This window comes from Bidens hawaiensis, unplaced genomic scaffold, assembly GCF_021521415.1.
Source record: "Bidens hawaiensis isolate Kalapana, Puna unplaced genomic scaffold, B.hawaiensis_p1.1 tig00018794_1, whole genome shotgun sequence".
In the NCBI taxonomy this organism is placed as follows: domain Eukaryota; kingdom Viridiplantae; phylum Streptophyta; class Magnoliopsida; order Asterales; family Asteraceae; genus Bidens; species Bidens hawaiensis.
In genome coordinates this window covers 61,152-68,322 of record NW_027492856.1, presented here as the reverse complement: position 1 = coordinate 68,322, position 7,171 = coordinate 61,152, and the positions used below count along the sequence as shown (strand labels likewise).

At 35.7% G+C, this 7,171-nt stretch overlaps 1 pseudogene across 1 annotated transcript; it reads right to left on the bottom strand.

The window, feature by feature from the left end:
* Window positions 1–2,183: 2,183 nt before the first annotated feature.
* LOC143557074 (uncharacterized) lies at window positions 2,184–5,458 on the bottom strand (annotated as a pseudogene). Its single transcript, XR_013139500.1, has 6 exons — window positions 4,848–5,458; window positions 4,454–4,780; window positions 2,733–3,475; window positions 2,556–2,652; window positions 2,427–2,475; window positions 2,184–2,316 (listed from the first exon to the last, which is right to left on the bottom strand). The product of XR_013139500.1 is annotated as an uncharacterized LOC143557074 (transcript).
* Window positions 5,459–7,171: the final 1,713 nt, after the last annotated feature.

Here is a 7,171-nt window from a genome sequence, read left to right as displayed (position 1 = left end):
AACCTAATTTTGTACGTCTGGCAAGTTTCTCTTGTGATTCGCCCTAGGTTACCACGATTGGAACCTTCTGGCGCCGTGACATGCCCTAGGTCCGTTGGAGTAGGACCTCCCGGTGCCGTCACATGTCCTAGGTCACCTGGAGTAGAACTTCCAGGTGCCGTGATACGTGCGAAGACACTTGAAGCAAAACCTCCAAGTGCTTCAGTTTCGGTAGTACGTGAAACAGGTGCAGGAGTTTTCGTCGGCCCTTCAGGAAGCTTACTCATATCGTACGAACCAAAAAACCAATATAAACGATTGCAGTTCTATCACCAAAACGGATGGCGCTAATGAAGAAACACCGATCCGATCCCCTTAACGGGTCCTGGATCTAATGAGTCTATAGGGTAGGATACAAATAACAACCAACTACGATATGAGCACAACTTCCGAATGTCCAGTGATAGAAATCTGCAAAACAAGCACCGTGAGCTCGTTACGGGAAGGACAAGAGGGGGGGTCTTCCCGTAACCACCCTCCAGCGTGAGAATAAGTACAGTTCTGATGGAGAGAAAGTACTTAAGTAATTTAAGTAGATAGTGGGGAGTGAATGAATACCTCATGAAGATTGAGAGAGTATTTATAGCCAAAGGATGTGGGAATATGATTGGGCCAGCTGTCCCATTCTAGAAGATCTCTCGTAACCGTCTGGACGCGTATTCTTACGTGATAGGTTGAGCTATACGTCCCATGTGCATGGATATAACAACCTGTACACGTGTCGCTCTATGATAGGACGAGTTAATTCCTGGCCATGTGCACGGTTATAACAACCTGACCAGTTGTCCTTTATTCATTGGTTGACGGGTCACGTACTCTTCAAGTAACAATCGTGGTTAATCTTCTAGAAGTTAATTAGTTAATTACAGTTGTCCTGTGGCATTGCCTTCCGGTCATCTTAGCGGGTGGGTATGTTACCCTGCGGATGACTTTTGAGGGTGCCTGGATGCTTACGCACATGGTAAGTTATGCGGGTGATCCATATGTCCCGCGGTGCCGTATGAGGAGCTTTCCTCTAACCCGCGGGTGATACTTAAGGGTATTTAGGTTTTTTATGATACCCTACCTCTATAATTCCATTGAAAGAATAATAAAGATATTGTAAACTTCCTTAATGAGCATAACTAATTTATATTTTATTCCATTGAAAGAATAATAAATTCAATCTTACATATATTTTGGAAGTAGGCAATCCTCTCATTTCTTAAAATTTCTTATATGAACTAATTTCCCACATTGACATAGTGGATCACACATGCTTTCAAAAGAATGGAGTAATTCTTGAAGAAATAGACCACCATTGTTCTGTTGCTATGGAATATTTGCACTTCAAGTGATTGAAGAACTTGTGTTATGTTGCAACATGGAACAATGAAGACTTAACATTAATTGTTTTGACATAGGCCTAATATTGCCTTTTTTATGATTATTAAAGCATTCATATTTGAGTTCAATAATGTGCACAAATGTGCATATGTTGTTCCAATCCCGTTTCATGTACAACCAACCAAAAGCTTTAATACACCGTTGCCAATCACAAACATATGGCCTGCGAACAATTGTACGATCTCACAATAGATAGACAGTTGAGATCTTTGTTGATTATAAGAGAGTTCCAAGTAAAAGATAGAGAAATCAACACAGCAGTTTATAGTGCTAGTTGGATGTTAACGAACATGATAGCTAGAATATATCTCCACTAATTACATCTCACTAACCAAAGTAGTGATCATTATTAGAATCGTTTCACTAAACATGATAGCTAGTGAATATATTCGAGCCGTCTCACTAAGCAAGGTAATGATATTTTAATCGTCTCACTAAGTGATCACCTCTCTAACTTCTCACTATGAGGGTAGTGATTTCCCTTACCACCTTTGTTGCAACATCTAACAATCTCTATTTAATCCATCAACAAAGAAACCTTTCAACTTTAAAAAACTTAAATCAATCTTATAACTCCACCCAATCAAAACTACTGTAAATATAAAATTAAAAAAATTATTTGGTTTTGCAAATATAGCACTCATCAAAACATCATGTATGGCACCACAAATATGATCTGCCCAAAATTCTTCAGTCAAATTGATAAACTGAAAACACCAAAAATCTCGGAGAGGCGAATATCGCACTCTACACAAGTCAAGACTATCTATGAATAGCAAAACCTACAACAAAAACCTACAAAGCCGACTGTATAGGTCTCAGATATCAGCCACTCCATATATGTTCTTTGCGGAACTCTCGAACAATGACAGGAACACTAGTTGGAGGTATCTAAAAATCCAACATAAACTCCAGCATTAACTTGTCATCAGACAAACCGAATAATTACAACAGAAATGAATATGCCATTGAAACACGGTTTAGGAAACTTACCATTCCACATAATCAGTTATAATCATTGATACATAATCCAAAGGCATTAAGTCATACCTGTATCCATTGGGACAAGAAAAACAATTAACTTGAAAATCAAAGAAAATTTAAGTTCATAAATACAAAATCATGCTTACGCTAAATTAAGAAGTTGCAGGTTTTCATTATCGGTCACATCCTTCAGATCTTTCACATTCTCCCTCCCATGAACTTTAGAAATAGCATCCGGATCCCCTGGTTTATTACACTCAAATCTAAGAAAAACTAACACCATAAAATCACAAATATAGCAACTTTAAGAAATAATATTTTACCAAGTTCGTTACAGCAGATTGAATCGAGCTGAACTCGCTCATGAAACTTATACGCTTCACAGCATACGATAACAGGAACACCATCCGCATTAGCAACCATAGCAACACACGCGGTCCCGACTCTAGAATAAACGGTCCCGTTAGCCAATACCGATGAAGCACCAAGGAAAACCCGAGTAACTTCATGCATGATATACGAAACCGCGTTAATGTGAACATAAAGTACAGCTAACTCCCTTTCCAACGAGCCTTCGAAGAAATAACTGGCCTTCAAGTTTAGGTCGGGAAATAATCACAACACGGAACCGTTGCCCAAGCTCATGGGCATGTAAAAGTATCATTTCAACTGCTGACGAGGACCCGTATGTAAGAAGGACGTCCCCATCACTGACTTTTGTCACTGCGTGTCGTACTATCACCTTGTCAGCTAATATTATTTTTTCGGTTATGAAATAGTTGATTTCAGATAAAAGAGTTGACTTCATTTCTGATTCAGATAGGGTTAATGGAAGGTTGGCAATTCGGGTTTTAACAGACTTGATTGCATTCCCCATGCTGATTGAAAAGGGTCGGCATTCAATTAAAAACAAGACGTAACTGTTTATTTTTGCGGTTAAGTCCCGGTTAATAACTTTCTCAGGTGGTGTAGAGTAGTCCATTATGGATTCTTGAAATGCTTGAAGCATTGCAATGCAATGCGCGTTTCCGCCTGATATGTCACCAGCTAAATATCTTAAGCCAACCTGATTAAAAGTTTAAAACCACTAGGCCATTTGAGTATTGGATCGGATGAATTTTAAAAAAAAAGTAGAAGTGTAAACGAGCCGAGCCTGATCTTGTAAAGACTCGAGCTCGGCTCGTTTAACTTAAGAGAGCTCAAGCTCAGCTTATAAACCATTTAACTATTTTATATTTATACACATTTATAAATCTTTTTATATAGAATATAATATTTACTATTTAATTACTTAGACTAGGGGTGTGCATGGGTCAGTTTTGGGCTCAAACCGAACTAAAAACATAAAATTCGATTTCTAAAATTTTTAGATACCGTTTGGTTTCGGTGTTTTCAGTTTTACCATTTTGGCTTGAAATTTGAGCCATATAAAATTGGCTCAATACAATGAATTTGGGCTAAATAACTTGTTAATTAATGATTAATTGTTTTTTATACATCTGGGCTAGAATATTTGGGTTACGCTATTTATTAAATTCTTATAAATTACTAAAAATTCAAAATAAAAACGAAATCCATAAACCAGTTCGGTTTTTTGGATTTTAAATACACACGAAGCCGAAATCGAACCGAAAGTTTGATTTGTACAAAAGACAAAAAAACGTCGGTTTTTGTTTGGGTTCAGTTTTTTGGTTGGGTTATTTTGACATTTTAGGTTACGGATCGCTTTTTTGATGTCATGCACGCCCTTAACTACTATTACAATTTTATATAATAGTAATTATTATGTAAATATATATTTGATATATTAAAAAATATATATATAAGCAATAAGCCCGTTTAGGCACGCAAGCCTAGTCAAGCTCGATATGTAGAACTCGAGCACAAGCTCGTTTATTAACCGAGCTCCAATACAAACTAGGGCTTGAGCTCGTTTAGCTCCAATCGATTCGATCTTTAATGAGCCAATCTCAAGCAGATCATGTACGCCTCGGCTCGGATCGTTTACACCCCTATAAACCTAAGGATATTAATGGAAAAGTACCTTGTAAACAGCAGGATGAACAGAATTGAGACCAAAAAAGTTCATTGCAAGATGAGGAAACTTTGTTTTATGTTCATACTGAGGCAGGTGCCTAAAAGCTCAACTCGGTTTCTACCTCCGTTCGTTTTACAACCGCGCGTTTTTTAGCTTTCTCTACACGAGTCGTATCATCAAACTGCATTCGCGGATGCGGGACGTCTTTTTTTCTATATTTATCTTTATGATGGACTACCTTTTTCTCGGATGGTGCTGCTGCAATAGAGGATGAGTTATCTTTCTTTTGAACAGTGTTGACTTTTCCGGGGTTTGCTATGCAGTTTCCTCCTGCTGGAATTTGTAATAAATATACATGAAATCAAGTTCATTATTATACAAACTTATAAGACGTACTCACATTCTGCAGCAGCTTTGGCGGCCCATTGAGCTTCCTGGAGAGCCCGTCTTTCAGCTTTTGAGGTTTTTTTTCTTTTAATGGCTGCTTTGCTTTTACATCTTGAGATTCACTGGATTGTTCCCCAACCTTTTCTGAGAATGTAGTTATAACCATCTGTCAGTTGTATAATCGTATTGCAATGTGTTTGAAAATATTAATGAATATATAGAATATATTGTAGGTCAAATCGTAAACATATCCAAATTTCGATTCACTCGTGGGATCTGGGCATTTAATAACGACAGCTTTAACTTTTAATACAGAATCTAACTGATGTCGACAATGACAAATTACAGACAAAAGCTTCAACAAATTCAAATAAACAACCATCATTTTAAAACATGTTTAAGTATAAAATCAATAATTCCTGTACTGTTATACAACATTCAAAAGATTGTTAACATAGTAATTAGTAAAAGTTGCCTTAACATTTAGGTCAGTCTAGAAAGATAAATCACCGGTTAATACAGGTAAAAGTATTTCACTGAAGCGATTGAGAATCAAACAAGCTATGAAAGCATAGTCGAAATTGCATCTAAAATAGCTTATGTTATTCAGGTATTTGACGGACAAACAAAGGTGCAATTGCTCCAAATGATCATAACTCCGATGGTCTTTTACCTTGTTTGTGGTCAAGCATATAATCCTGCAAATGCAGAACTCACGATTGTAACTGTTTTCTAAACGATTTAACATTTATTTTCATTTACGTGTACACCAATTAAAAAGTGAAACTTTAAATGTACTAGATTGTAAGCAGATGTGCACAAAGATTCGACATGACGACAACGATTTCAGTAACATTCCATATATTAACTTTTTGTATGTTTTAAGAATCACAGGAAACCAAAAGAAGAAGAATCACTGGTGTAGAATAATAATATAAAGTTACAGATTCCGTATGAATTTCAAATATTGAAAACGCATGTGAATTAGAAACATATAACGGAATAATTAGTTATGATTAACAGCAATTTAGGGGTGGGCAAACAATCAAACATATACTAATTAAAAAATCCATAAGGTCTTATATTACATTTACATACATACATACCAGTGACATTAGAAACAATCAAACTTTAGGAAAGCCCAGCGGCGGGCAAAGAAGACGCAAACTCCGACGATGGATGGGTAGATGACGTGGAGGTAGGACTTTGACATCGATGACGTGCGAGATGTACGGCGGGGATCCATGGAATGGAATGCAGGTGGTGTAGGGTTTAGTGGAGATTTTGTCTACCGTGGCGTGTGTGTGTTTGTTTTGGACACGATCCCAAAATTCATTTAAAACAAAACAACCGAGAAGACAATGTTCTTGTTCTTTAACTTCATAGAACTAATTAAAGAAGTAGGACAGAAAGTAGATATATAAATTTCTCGTTATAATATGTATGGCATTTATAATACTAAAATAACTTTTTATAGATCTAATTGAGGGGAACAAGGTTGCATTATTGGTTTGACAAAATAAAAAGGTGACATACAAAATCGTCGGTAGTTCACAACAGCATGACTATTTTGCGTCTCTGGTTTATTGTTCTTTTTCATTATTTCGTTTTTAATAGTATACTTTTTTAGATTTAATTTTATTTATTGTAAAAGTTAATAATATACTTAAGATTTTATAATAAAAAGGTTTATAAATAAATAAAATGTTATAACTTGGTTTAAATGCTATCTGGATTTAGTGAGACCCGTGACACGTTTTTTTTTTATATAAAATTGTTTTTTAATTATAAATAATATCTATTTTTAAAAAATCATATATTAATTTCTAGTATATCCCTATTTTATAGGATTTTCATATCAAATATTTGGTAAGATTAATTTTTAATATAATGATATGTTTTAACCCGTTTAAAAACTATTATGGTTTGGTGAGACCATACCCGTGAATTCGAGTCAAGTGCATGATAAACTTTCATTTATAAATAAAACAATTTGGTGGATTGAAAGAATATAGAGAGGTTTCGTTTATATATATTTAAAATTATTTTTAATTTTGCTATGTGACCGGGAAGTTTTGGTTTGAATAGGTTTTGATTAAGGTTAACTGCTTTTGCTTCATATGGCGGCTTTTAATGGATAGAATAGCGAATAAAATGACACGATTTGTTTCATAACCTTTGGAGATGAAAATTGTAATTTTGTGCAATTTGGAGCTAGAAACTTCCAAACACATGATGGTGAAATGTTGATTTGTTAGTATAGACGTAGGGTAGTGAAAAGACCTAAATACCTATAAAGGATCATCCGCGGGTCATTCGGAACTTCCTCAGGAATCA